Source organism: Pipistrellus kuhlii, unplaced genomic scaffold (assembly GCF_014108245.1).
Source record: "Pipistrellus kuhlii isolate mPipKuh1 unplaced genomic scaffold, mPipKuh1.p scaffold_m20_p_2, whole genome shotgun sequence".
Lineage (NCBI taxonomy): Eukaryota > Metazoa > Chordata > Mammalia > Chiroptera > Vespertilionidae > Pipistrellus > Pipistrellus kuhlii.
The window spans coordinates 85,801,218-85,814,746 of NW_023425515.1; the positions used below are offsets into that span (position 1 = coordinate 85,801,218).

At 37.3% G+C, this 13,529-nt stretch overlaps 1 protein-coding gene across 4 annotated transcripts in view; it reads left to right on the plus strand.

Annotated features, from left to right (window-relative positions):
- ROBO1 (roundabout guidance receptor 1) overlaps nucleotides 1-13,529 on the plus strand; it is a 997,335-nt gene that overhangs the window by 48,966 nt on the left and 934,840 nt on the right. The gene's annotated exons all lie outside the window — the stretch shown is intronic.

Genomic DNA, 13,529 nt, shown 5'->3' on the forward strand with positions numbered 1-13,529 from the left:
TGGCACCCAGTCCCCTTGTCCCAGCTCAGGCCTCACAGCCACTATGGCAGCAGCAGCCCAGTGATGGGGGTGGTGCCTTCCCCTGATCAGCCCGGTCACCTCCCCCAGAGGTTGACACCCCCTGAGGACTTTCGGACTGTGAGAGTGGACAGACCAGGTTGAGGGACCCTCATGCACTAGGCCTCTAGTATTTGTATAAAGTTATTTGGAAACTATTAGCACTTGAATGCATTTAGAAAGTGTGTGTGTGTGAGTGTGTGTGTGTGTGTGTGTGTGTGTGTGTGTGTGTATGTGTGTGTGTAGATCTTCAGGTACATTATTAATGGGAAAAACAAGCCAGAGAGCCAGGGTATGACAAGTGTTATTTAATATCAATATATTATAATATACTAGAGGCCCAGTGCACAAAATTCTTGTACTGGTATGATCCCTAACCACTGCTGGCTGCTGGTAGGGGCCTCCCTCCCTTCCCTTGGCTGGCCCCATCCCCAGATAGAACTCCTGGTCCAGGGGACAATTTACATACTATTTTTTTTATTACATAGGATTTGTATATACAATATAATATTGCATACAAATATGGACAAAAGCTAAGAGGGATCTCTCTGTTTTAGATCACTATGGTTGCTATAAAAGCATTTATAGACTATGTGGCTTACAAACAACGGAAATTTATTTCTCAGATTTCTCTGCCTTGCTTACATCCTGGTTCATGCACAGCCATCTTCTCTTTGTGACTCTCGGGTGTCTCGTTTATAAAGGCTTTAATTTCATTCATCAGTGTTTCATCCTAACATCTCCCAAAGATCCCATGTCCTAATACTATTTTTGGGGGGAGGTTAGGATTTCAATATATGAATTCTGAGGGATGCAGTTTGTAGCAGCTCCAAACTGGCAAAAGGAGTAGAATTGAGAGAGGAATGGAAGTCAACGGCTGAGGATTCTTCTTTGGCCTCATGACTTTCCCTCAAGGTCACAGATGACTGCTGCAGCTCCAGCTGCCATAATTATGTCCTTACATGTCAACATATTTATATTTTTAAAAAGACAGAGAAGAATATCTTGAATATCTCTCTTTGCAGGGAAAATATATACATTTATGAAACATCTTCACAATTTTCCTAAAATCTCATTGAATAGGGTTGTATCATGCCTGTGACTTTGCTGAGAATAAAGAAAAGAAAGCAAGTAACTGGGAATTTCAATCTCCATCACCACAGGCAAACTTAGACACCAAGAAAGGAGTGAAGAATAATAATCTCATAAGCCACCAGCGAGGTCTGCCACATCTCCATTACTATTTCACACATGCTGTGAAGAAGTGCCACAATTACCTTTCCTCTGTACGACTGAACTCAGTAGCACACACTGAATTATGGTGTCCTAAGTAACAGTGGTACACAAACTTTTAGTAGCTTACTGTATGCAATCTGACATAATGGTCTACAATAGTATCCATTCTATTTCTCATAGAAAAGTTCTCTAAACTTCCTAAATAGACTTCTAAAATGGGTAGCAATTAGGTTCCTACTGAATCCCTAAGAGTTTGGTTTCAAAAAGTGGATATTTCCCCTAAATATTATGAATGAGAATCGAAGACTTCTGGATAAACTTTTTTTTTAATTCTGGAAAATATTAGTGATCTTCATAAGTTAGGCTATTTGGGAGTTAGTCCTCCCAAGTGTCTCCCAGAAGAGATTGTTGTAAAAGATAAAACTTTAACACTGAAGCAAAGAAAGCATAAACAACCATTGCAGTGGATCCTAAGAACTGAAAAAACAAATCAAGCAGAGAAGGGACTAAACCTGTATATCAGAGGTAAAGCTGCACTGATTAGTATGCATCCTTAGGGAGTCAAATACAGGGCAAATAAGAAGGACCTGATAGCAGTTCAAGGCAAGGTCAGGTGAATGCCTTCAGGATCAGATTCAAATTCAATTTGGAGACAGGAAATCTAGGAGGCTTAATTTTTAGAATAACCTTAATAAACCTGTCAATAGATGGATGGGCTATTGGATGAGGGAACATCAGCCCCCAAGGCTGAGGGCTGAACATTAAATGAGCTTCACATTAGGTCTTTTGAAAACCATCCAAAAGAAAAGCACTGATGTTAAAAAAAAAGATGAACATATCTTACATTGGAGAAAGCACCAAGAAGTATCATATGTTATTCCTTTCTCTAAAACAGTTACAGAGACTTTCAGGTTCTATCTAAGGACAGAATGTAGCAATATGCTCATTAGGACTGAGATCAGCTGATACTACTTGAGAAGTGGTAATATGCTAAGTGTCCGACCATTCAATTGTTTGACCTTTTGACCGGTAGTTATGATGCACTCTGACCACCAGGGGGTAGACACTAAAAGCACAGGCATGAAAACATGGGACAGAATGATGAATCTCAGAGGGAAGAGGAAAAGGGGGAGGGCGAGAAGAGATTAACCAAATATCTTATATGTATACTAGAGGCCCGTTGCACAGATTGATGCACCAGTGGGGTCCCTAAGCCTGGCCTGTGCCCTCTCACAATCTTGGACCCCTCAGGGGATATAAGACTGCCAGTTTTAGCCTGATCCCCACAGGCCAGGCTGAGGGACCCGCTGGTGTATGAATCTGTGCACCAGGCCTCTAGTATACTATAATATAATCTATATATATAAAAGCCTAAGCAACCAAACAACCTAACAATCAGTCGACCCATCAACTGGTTGCTATGATGTTCACTGACCACCAGGAGGCAGAAGCTCAATGCAGGAGCTGCCCCTGGTGGCCAGTGTGCTCCCATAGCAGGAGAACTACTCAGCTGACTGACTCATCACAGCAGCACACCAGACCAGTGACAGCCACTCACTCCCTCAGTAGTCCTGCAGGTTCAATCTCGAGTACGGAGCAGGCACTGATGAACTGGCACCATTGGCAAGCTCCCGACAGTGCCACCCACCTTCTGAAAGTCAGCCTCGGGCACCGCGGCTGCTTCCCCTCCCTAGATGCTCCAAAAGGAAGAAATAATATAAAAGTGGCTGCCAGATGGCTCCCGACAACCAGAACAAATGTCAGCAGGACAGATCCAGGTCCCCGGCTGGGAAGGGAATCCTATCACCTGCTCAGAGGGCCAATCACATCCTGGTGCCCACCCCTCCTTAGGAGTGCGGCTATGGTAGTGTTGAGCCCACAGCAGGTGCAGGGGGTTGGGATGAGCGGGAACAGCAGGCAGGAGTGGCAGGTGGTGTTGGACTATGGGTTTTCACCCCATCCCTATAGGTCACCCCAAGGTACTCCACCCATGCACGAATTCATACACTGGGTCTATAATATAATATAATATAATAAATATAATATAATATAATATAATAATAAAAGTAATATGCTAATTAGGGCAGATGCCTTCTGGATGTCTATCTGGACAAAGCCACAGCAGCTTCAAGGCCTGGGACTCAGGGAACCATGGGCTCAGGCAGGCTTGATCTCCAGTGGCTGCAAGGTCCAACACTCACTGCAGCTGTGAGCCTCGGTAGCTACAAGGCCTGGGGCTCAGGCCTCACAGACCCTACAGCTGGCATTGGCAACAGCAGTTGGGTGATGGGGGTGGCGCTTTTGCCTGATCAGCCAGTTTGCCTCCCACAGAGGAGGGCATCCCCTGAGGGATGATGGGTGGGTGAATAGAGGCCTGGTGCACAAAATTCATGCATGGATATGGTCCCTAGACCTGCTCTACGATCAGGGCCAATCAAGGCCTTCCTTCTGGCTGCCAACTAGGGCCTCCCTTCCCTAGCTGCCAGCTGCAGGCTTGGGTCTTCCTTTGTTATATTTCACAGTGTTTTTAGTAGATACTTAATATTCATGCCATGTGTTACATTAAAATATTTGTTATATTTAAATATTAGGACACAGAAAAAAAGATTCACATTATTTCAATTTAATTATAATTTTGTATTAAGCATTTACCTAGATAATAGATAATATTTCAATAATGTTATTCAATATATTTATTGAGTACCTCTTATGACTACTATTGGTTCTGTTCTTAAAGAGCTTAGGACTGATGGGAGGAAATAGCCAATAAAAAGATCACACAAATTAATGTCAAATGGAAGTATGATAAATACTATGAAGAAGAATGGCTTAATCCAGGCAAGCTGCTAAAAACAAACAAACAAACAAACAAACAAAAAAATAGACTGAGTGGCTTAAAAAAAAAAACACGAAAATTTCCTTCTCATATTTCTAAATGCTGGGAATCCAAGTCACTAACAGATTTGATTTCTGATAAGGGTCTACTTTCTCATTTATAAACAGCTGTCTTCTTGGTATATCTCACATGGGGAAATAGCAAGAGAGCTCTCTTGGATTTCTTTTATAAGGAAGCAAATTCCATTCATGAGGGTTCCAACTTCAAGATCCAATCACCTTCCAAAGGCTCAATCAGCGTCTCCTAATGCATCACATTGCAGAATTGGATTTCAAAGTATTGATTTTGGAAGATGACAGTCCTCAGTCCATTGCAGAGCACTGACGTGCAAGTACTCTGACATGCAGTGTACTGACATGCAAGTGAAAAAGAGAAGGCACTACTTAAGTTATAAAGGTCAAGAAAACATTGGGTGAGTTCTGAGGGAAGCATTTCCCAGAAGGAAGAAACATACACAGGTAACATTTAGCAGAGGAAAGAATGATGAATTTAAACAAGTGAGAGTTGGCTAATGTGGCTGAGTACAGAGTAAGGCTAGTGAGTAATTGGAGATATATTGTGAAAGATCTGGTAGGTCATGTAAAGAAATTCTGTCTTTATCCTAAGAAAATAGACATGAATGTGGGTGAGTTAAACATTTGTAATTCAAAAAGAGTAGTAAAGGGCTGGAGTAGAGGCCAAGTTATCTAGGAAACAATAGTCATGGCTCAGTGTTGACTACATAGTCAGGACAGGGTTATTAAGAGTGGATGGAACCCTGGCTGGTTTGACTCTGTGGTTAGAGTGTCAGCCTGTCTGGTTTTGATTCCCGGTCAGGAGTATGTACCTGGGTTGCAGGCTTGGTCCCAGCCCTGGTTGGGGCATGTGCAGGAGGCAACCCATCAATGTGTCTTTCTCACTTTGATGTAATACATTTTTACTACTTTGACTTGAATCACATAATAGAAATTTTGAAGGTTTACTTTACTTGTTTTGATCCTACACTCAATTTTTAGTAAATCCTACCTAAATATTTTAATTATTTCTTTATTCATAACATCACTAATTAGAAATATCTATTCTCAAGCCATCTTTAGATAAGACATTGTTAAATTTAAAAAAGCATACTAGTTGCTGTATATAAAATATTGAGACCATATAATTTTAATTAAGTAGTAAATAAAAGTCCTATAAGGCAATGTCTAAAGACCAACAAAAGTGCCCATCCAGTGAGGCTCAGTAATTGAGCATCAACCTATGAACCAGGAGGTCAAAGTTTGGTTCCTGGTCAGGGCACATGCCCACGTTGTGGGCTCAATCCCCAGAGTGTGGCATGCAGGAGGCAGCCAATTAGTAATTCTAATTATTGTTGTTTCCATCTCTCCCTCTTCCTTCTTCTCTGAAATGAATTAAAATGTTTAAAAAATAAAAATAAAACCAACAAAAAATGTTATGAAATTGATATTACTGACATTGGATTCAAGTATATGTTGCAGAAATAATTTTATGCATTCAATCATACATAATGGAGGCCTTATATGTCTATAGATACCTAATGTGTAAGGAGGCTTATCATACACTAGTTTTTAAAGTGAAATATTCCAGTAAAAACAGTTGAGTAGTTTCTTCTTTATGATATTAAAATATTTCTCCACATTTCTGTGGTTGGGTCATTCAACTGTATCACTGACAAGATTTCCAAACGACATTGAATTCTATCAGGAAAAAAATATGAGGCTTTTTTCTTCTAACAGTCTTTTAAATTACATGGTTATAAATGAGCATCACTTTAAGCCTTGTCATATAGTCTAAGAAGCTATCTAGGAGCAGGAGTCTCATCTATTTCAGCAGACCATAAATGTTACAATGACTCAAATATTGTATGGGGGCAAGTAAATACTAATCTTTGAGTCTCAAATTTCCATTAAAAACATGAAAGATTTTCAATGCTGAGACTGAAGGAGTTAGCTGTTTTGTGGTAATAACCAAAGCAATTTTAATGTGTAATATTTTGATAAAATCACATCTATTTGTGTATGCGTATTTGTTTTGTTATCTACCTATGGTATTCCAAACAGTGAAAAATGTAGATGAAGCAAATACAGTGATGTTTTATATTATCAGAAACATGAATTAATACGTTTTCTATTAAATTATTTTCATACAAATCTCACTGCAATGTTACCACACATAGTACTTCAAAATGTCACAAAGCTAGTGACAGCCAATGATTTTAACCCATGTAGGACTCTTCTCTGTGCCCTGTTGCCCTATAGCATAGAAATCCTTAAAGGATATTTACTGCCTTTTCTGTCCAGTTATTTCTGCAACATGTGTACTAACAATAATGTTATTATTTTAAACATTTCATAATTCTTTTAAATTTAAGAAAATGATTCAAAATACTTTAAAACATTTTGCACTTACATAAAGTTCTTCCAATTAGACAGAGATACAAATAGCTTCCTGGATTATCTTTCTGCCATTTGCATTTTAATAATTTTTCTAAATTTTTTAGGAGAGCTCATTAAGAATAATGCAAAAAACCTGGAGGCAATTTTATAATTAGTTTAAAAGAAAAAATTAGAGAATAAAAGCCTTGATATATATATACTAAATACCCAAAAAATATTTTTAAGTAAAAGTAATTTGTTGGAGAACCAACATGGTGGTGTAGGTAAATGCAGGTACTTGCTGCCTCCCACAAGCACATCAAGATTACAACTAAAATATAGAATGACTTTCAAAACCGGTTTGGCTCAGTGGATAGAGCATCTGCCTGCAGACTGAAAGATCCGGTAGGGGATGTGCAAGAGGCAGCTGATCAATGATTCTCTCTCATCGATGTTTCTAGCTCTCTATCCCTCTCTCTTCCTCTCGGTAAAAAAAATCAATAAAATATATATTTAAAAAAACAGTTTAAAATACAGAAATACTATTACTCAGAGCTGCCTAAAATTCAGCTGAATGGAAGTCCTACAACTACAGAAGTAAAGAAGAAAGCACATCAAACTGATAGGGGTAGTGGCAAGGAACAGGCTGATCTGAAACCTACATGGCTTTTTTTTTTTTTTTTTTTTTAATTAGAAGGAGTATCTCAGCTACAGAGGCCTCCTGTGAGGAGCAAGGGGTCCCAGACCCACACCAGAACCTCAGTGCAGGGTTCCAGGGCTGGGAAGAGAAGTGCCCTTAACTAAACTTGGTGTTGTAAACACCAGAGGCTATTGTGGCTGAATGACATGGAGGTTGCTGGAGCCTCAGATAGTTCCTCTTAAAGGGCCAGCACACAAATTTACACAGGCTTGCTTATTCTTAGCTTCAGTGCTGGGGATCCCAGGAACATATGAGGAGGAACTGAATTATCTGGCATTGGAGCAGGAACTCAGGAACAGCTTTCTCCCAGATTGGGGGTGCCTACAGGGGTCACCGTTCCTGTTGCAGAACTTACTGGCAGCCATATCTGAGTTTCCATTAGCATTACCCACACTGTTCATTTCACCCTGCTGATTCCCTGAAACCTTGCCACATTCAATTTGCAACAGCTTTTCTATATAAGTGGCTTGTCCCAGCTCAAGCTTCAGACATTTCTTAAATCACTCAAACAAGCAGCAGCTGGCTCAGCATGCCCCAAACTTATCAATAAGAGGCCCCAGACTTAGCATTAGCACCAAACTACCTTGCTTCTTAGCTGGTTCTTTTCCGGAACTTCTAAGCCCAATGCAAGTAGCAACCATCTGCAGATCTCTCTCTCTGTATCTCATGCTGGGTGGCCCCTGGCAGTGGCTAACTTTGCACCTCCTGGGGATCCCCAGAATAAGCATACCTGGTAGATAGCTTCAAACCATACCAGATTATAACTCTACAACTACATCCATGACTGACACACACAAGTGGCAGACTCAGTGAGCTCCAAAGCTCCCACTGAAACAAATCCTGTTCATAGAGGTGTCTCCTGCACATCAGCTCTTCCATTGTAGACACAGCTGGTACTCACAGACAATTGGTCCGGAGGTCAGTTACTCCCAATGATGCCAATAGAAATCAAGGCTTACCTACAATAAGACTGTGCACACAGCTCACACAGGGGTGCACCTAGAGTTCCCAGCTCAGGTGACTGGGGAAACTTGAGATACTGGGCCTTACAGGACACCTACTACACAAGGCGACTCTACCAATTCCAGGAGACATAAAAGCTCTATGTAATACATTGAGGCAAACATAGGGAAGTAGCCAAAATGTAGAGACAAAGAAATATGTTACAAATGAGAGAAATAGAAGCAGGAAAACTACTAGATACAGAGTTCAAAACAATGGTTATAAGGTTACTCAAGGATGTTAATGAGAGCTTCAAGGGACTTAATGAGAGTGTCAAGGGACTAAGTGAGACTTTCAAGGATTTTAATGAGCATGGAAAAGACATGAAAAAGGACTTGTCAGCATACACTAACTGAATAAAGAATAATTTACTAACTGAAATAAAGAAGAATTCAATAGTAGTATAGAGGATTCCAAGAATCAAATCAACAATTTGGAATACAAGGAAACAAAAAACACCCAATCAGAAGAACAAAAGAAAAATGAATGGAAAAATATGAAGGTAGTGTAAGGAGCCTCTGGGACAACTTCAAGCATACCAACATTCACATTATGGGGATGCCAGAAGGAGAAAAGAGAGAGCAATATATTGAAAACCCATTTGTAGACATAATGACAGGAAACTACCCCTACATAGTGAAAGAAATAGACTTACAAGTCCAGGAAACACAAAGAGCCCCAAACAAGTTGAACCCAAAGAGACCCACACCAAAATACATCATAATTAAAATGCCAAGTGCTAAAGACAAAGAAAAATGGAAAGAGAATAATCAATTAGTTACCTACAAGGGAATGCCCATAAAACTGTCAGCTGATTTCTCAATAGAAACTATGCAGGCCAGAAGGGAGTGGCAAGAAATATTCAAAGTGATGAATAGCAAGGACTTACAACCAAGATTATCTTACTCAGCAAAGCTATCATTTAGAATTGAAAATCAGATAAAGAGCTTCACAGACAAAAAAAAAAAAGAGCGGGGGTGGGAACTAAAGGAGTTCATCTCCACCAAACCAATATTACATGAAATGTTGAAGGGAATTCTTAGGAAAGGAAGAAGAAGAAAAAGGAGGAGAAGGAAGAGGAAGAGGAGAAGAAGAAGAAAATATAAACTATAAAATGGCAGTAAATATTGATATATATCTATCAATAATTGAATCTAAAATACAAAATTAATGAATAAGAAATCTAATGAACAAAATAAACTGATGAATATAGTAGAGTCAGAGGTGTGGAAACATGGAACAGATAGACACATCTCAGAGGGAAGGAGGGCTGGGAAGAGATATATGCATTTATGCTTTACCTATGTACACACACAACAGGGTAGTGAAGGCCTAGAGCAGGGCAGGAACTGGGTGGAGAGAAGCAATAGGGGAGGAGGGACATTTGTAATACTTTCAACAATAAAGATTTTTTAAATAATATTAATAATTTGTCTCTGGTGCTTAGGAAAATAAATTGATGAAAACTCAATGTTAAAAGTATTAATAAGCCTGGCTGGCATGGCTCAGTGGTTGAGTGTAGATCTACGAACTAGGAGTTTGTGGTTCAATTCCAGGTCAGGGCAGAAGTCTAGGTTGTGAATTCAATCCCCAGTGTGAAGTGTGGAGTAGTCAGCTGATAAATAATTATTTCTCATCATTGATGTTTCTATCTCTCTCTTCCTTCTTCTCTGAAATCAATAAAAAATATTTTTAAAGGAATTGATAAAATATGTATGTAAAATAAAATTATCCAAGTATAAAATTATCAGAAAATATACATACTTAAGAATATAAATATTGTCAAAACTGGTTTGGATCAGTGGATAGAGTGTAAGTCTGTGGACTGAGAGGTCTCAGGTTCAATTCTGGTCAAGGGCATGTACATTGGTTGTGGGCACATCCCTGGTAGGGGGTGTGCAGGAGCCAGCTGATGGATATCTTTCTTTCATCGATGTTTCTAGCTCTCTATCTCTCTCTCTTCCTCTCTGTAAAAAATCAATAATATATATATGTGTGTATATATATATATATATATATATATATATATATATTATAAAAAAAGAATATAAATATTGTCTTGGCATGGTAGAAACTGGAGATTCTTATTATTATTTCTTCAATAATTACTATAATGAAATATATTTTAAATATTTAAATTAATTTTTATAAGAACCATTCATCATAGCATATATTTGGATGCTTAAATGTTTAATCACCATCTCTTTTAGTGGACATTTTAATAAAACATTTCTACGTTTAATATTGCTTTTTATAAAATTTTATTATATTGACAAATGAGATAAATACATGATAAATAATGTAGACTTTTAAAAAATGTGATTATATTGCCAAAAAAATAAGGACTGTAAGGTAGAGGAATATATTGTTCAATGCTTGAAAATTTTTATTACAGGTTTTCATGTATTTAATGGACACTAGTCTGAAACCTCTACAGTGTCATAAATATGTATGACCAGAGAAATAATAAAACATTATTTTCTGCTGTTATTGGAGGAACAAATTTGGTTTCAATTCAATTAAAAATATATTACAAATGTTTATGTCCAAGATTATGACACAAAAAGAATAGGACATATTCCTCTTTTTTAAGACCATGTAAGTTTGTTATAGTAGATAGATACAAACACTTATATATAGTTCAAATCGATAAAATAGTTAAGATGATTTCAGTGTCTGCTTTATTTCCCAGTTTTTAAGTAATTTTGAAGTTATTTAGACAAATGCTATCCTGTTTAAAACAAACAAACAAACAAACAAAAAACTGAAAAACCCTTGAAATTGTTACTTGAATGGTTATGTTTCCCAAGTGTAACAGAAATAAATTCACCTTCACTATTCAGATTTCTACCTCTAAGTTAGTATTTCATGTAATTCAAGTAGAAACCATTAACCCTATTTCTTTCCATATATTTTCAATTACTTACAAAAATAAATAAGTAAATTTACTATGCTTTAGATGTTTATATTTGTAGTGTTAAAATTTACGCTTAAAGTATGCTTTCTATTTTAATTTTTAATTTTATTAAATTTATTGTGGTGATATTTATCAATAGGGTTATATAGGTTTCAAGTGCATACTTTTATGATGAATGATCTGGTTTGTGTGCCCACCACCCAAAGTTCAATCTTCTCTCATCACTATATATTAGGACCCTCTTCATCTCCTATCCTCTTCCCTCTGGCAACTACCACACTGCTATTTGTGTTCATAAGTTTCAGTTTTATATCCCATGTATGAATGATATCATATGGTTCTTAGCTTTTTCTGACTTATTTTGCTTAACATAATACTCTCAAGACCCATCTATGTTGTTGCAATGGTACTATTTCATCTTTTCTTAAGGCTGAGTATTATAGTATGCCATAGCTTCTTTACCCAATCCCCTATTGAAGGACACTTTTGTTGTTTCCATGTCTTGGCCACCATGAATAATGCTGCAGTAAACATACAGGTGCATATATCTTTGTGCAGAAATGTTTCAAATTTTGGGAGTAGATTCCCAGAAGAGAGATTTCTGGGTCATATGTTAACTCTGTTCCTGATTTTTTTTTAGGAACCTTCATACAGATTTTCATTGTAGCTGTACCAATTTACATTCCCACATGCAATGAATCTGTATTTCTTTTTCTACAAAATATCTCCAATACTTACTACTTGTCTTGATGGTAATGGCCATTCTAACAGGTGTAAAGTGGTATCTCATTTGGTTTGCATTTCCCTAGTTGTTAGTGAAGTTGAACATCTTTTTTTTAATGTTTAATGGCATTATATTTCTGAGTTTATTAATGCATTAGTGTTGCTTGATGCGGTTAGCTGCAAGTCTAACAACCAGAAAGCAGAATTAAAATAGTTGACATGTTAGGATGACCACAGAAGTATTATTAGTTCACAATTGTGTGTTTGTTGTTGTTGTTTTTGTTTTGATTTGGTTTTGTGGGTGTTTTTTTTTTTTCTCCTCAATACTAATTACCATGAACCAGAATTGTTATAGTGTAAAAGTAATAAAAATAATATCCATTTATTTGCTGATCTTTGTATGCCTTCTTGGGAGAAATGCCTGGTTAGGGCTCTTGTCCATTTATTGATTGGATTGTTCATTTGTTTGATGTTGAGTTTTATGAGTTCTTTATGTATTTTGAATATTAACCCATGTTGAAGCTATTTGCAAATATCTTCTCATATTCTGTTGTTTGCCTTTTGTTTTGTTTCTTTTGCTGTGTGGAAGCTTTTTAGTTTCATATACTCCCACTCACTTACTCCTTTACTTTCCTTGCCTTTTGGGTAGAACTCATAAAATCTTCTCTAATGATAAGGTCCATAAGTTTAGTATCTATGTTTTCTTCTATGTAATTTACTGTTTCAGATCTTTTATTGAGGCTTGATCCATTTTGAATTAATTTATGTACATGGGTACAAATTGTAGTCTACTTTTATTCTTTTGCATCTGGATTGCCAACTTTCTCAGCACCATTTATTGAAGAGGTTTTCTTTTCTTCATTGTGTGTTTTTCGTTTCTTTGTCAAAAAACTACTTAAACAGATAAAAGGGATCTTATTTCTGGACTCTCAATTCTGATCCACTGATCTGTGTGTCTGCTTTCTGCCAAAACCATGCTGCTGTGATTATCATTGCTCTGTAGTGTTATTTGAAGTCATGCAGTGTGATAACTCCAACTTTATTGTTTTCCGCGGGATTGCTTTGGCTATTTGTGGTCTTTTTAGGTATTTTTACCTGGTTTCTTGTAAAATTGTCATTGGAATTTTGATGGGAATTGCTTTGGTTAGGACTTCCAGAATAATGTTCAATAACAATGAGAGTTGACATCCTTGTCCTCTTTCTGATTTTAGAGGAAATGTTTTTGTTTGTTTGTTTGTTTTTGTTTTTGTTTTTTTACCATAAATATAATACTAGCTTAGAATTTGTCATATATGGCCTCTATTAGGTTGAGGTACTTTCCTTCTATATCATCTTATTTTAATCATAAATGGATGTGGTATCTTATCAAATGCTTTTTCTGCATCCAATGATAAGATCACATGGTTTTGTTTGTTTGTTTTTTGTCAGCCAAAGGATTCTCCAGACAGATGTTACACCTACCTGTACCCCCCTCACCCACCAAGTTGAGTTTATTTGAGGCTTCATTCCACAAAGAAGCAGCAGATGAAATTCCTTAAAAGATACAGCACAGTTGATGTTAAAGAATAAGGACCCTTCTCTTACTTTAAGAGTATTAAGCCTTGGATTTCCCTGACCCATGCAATA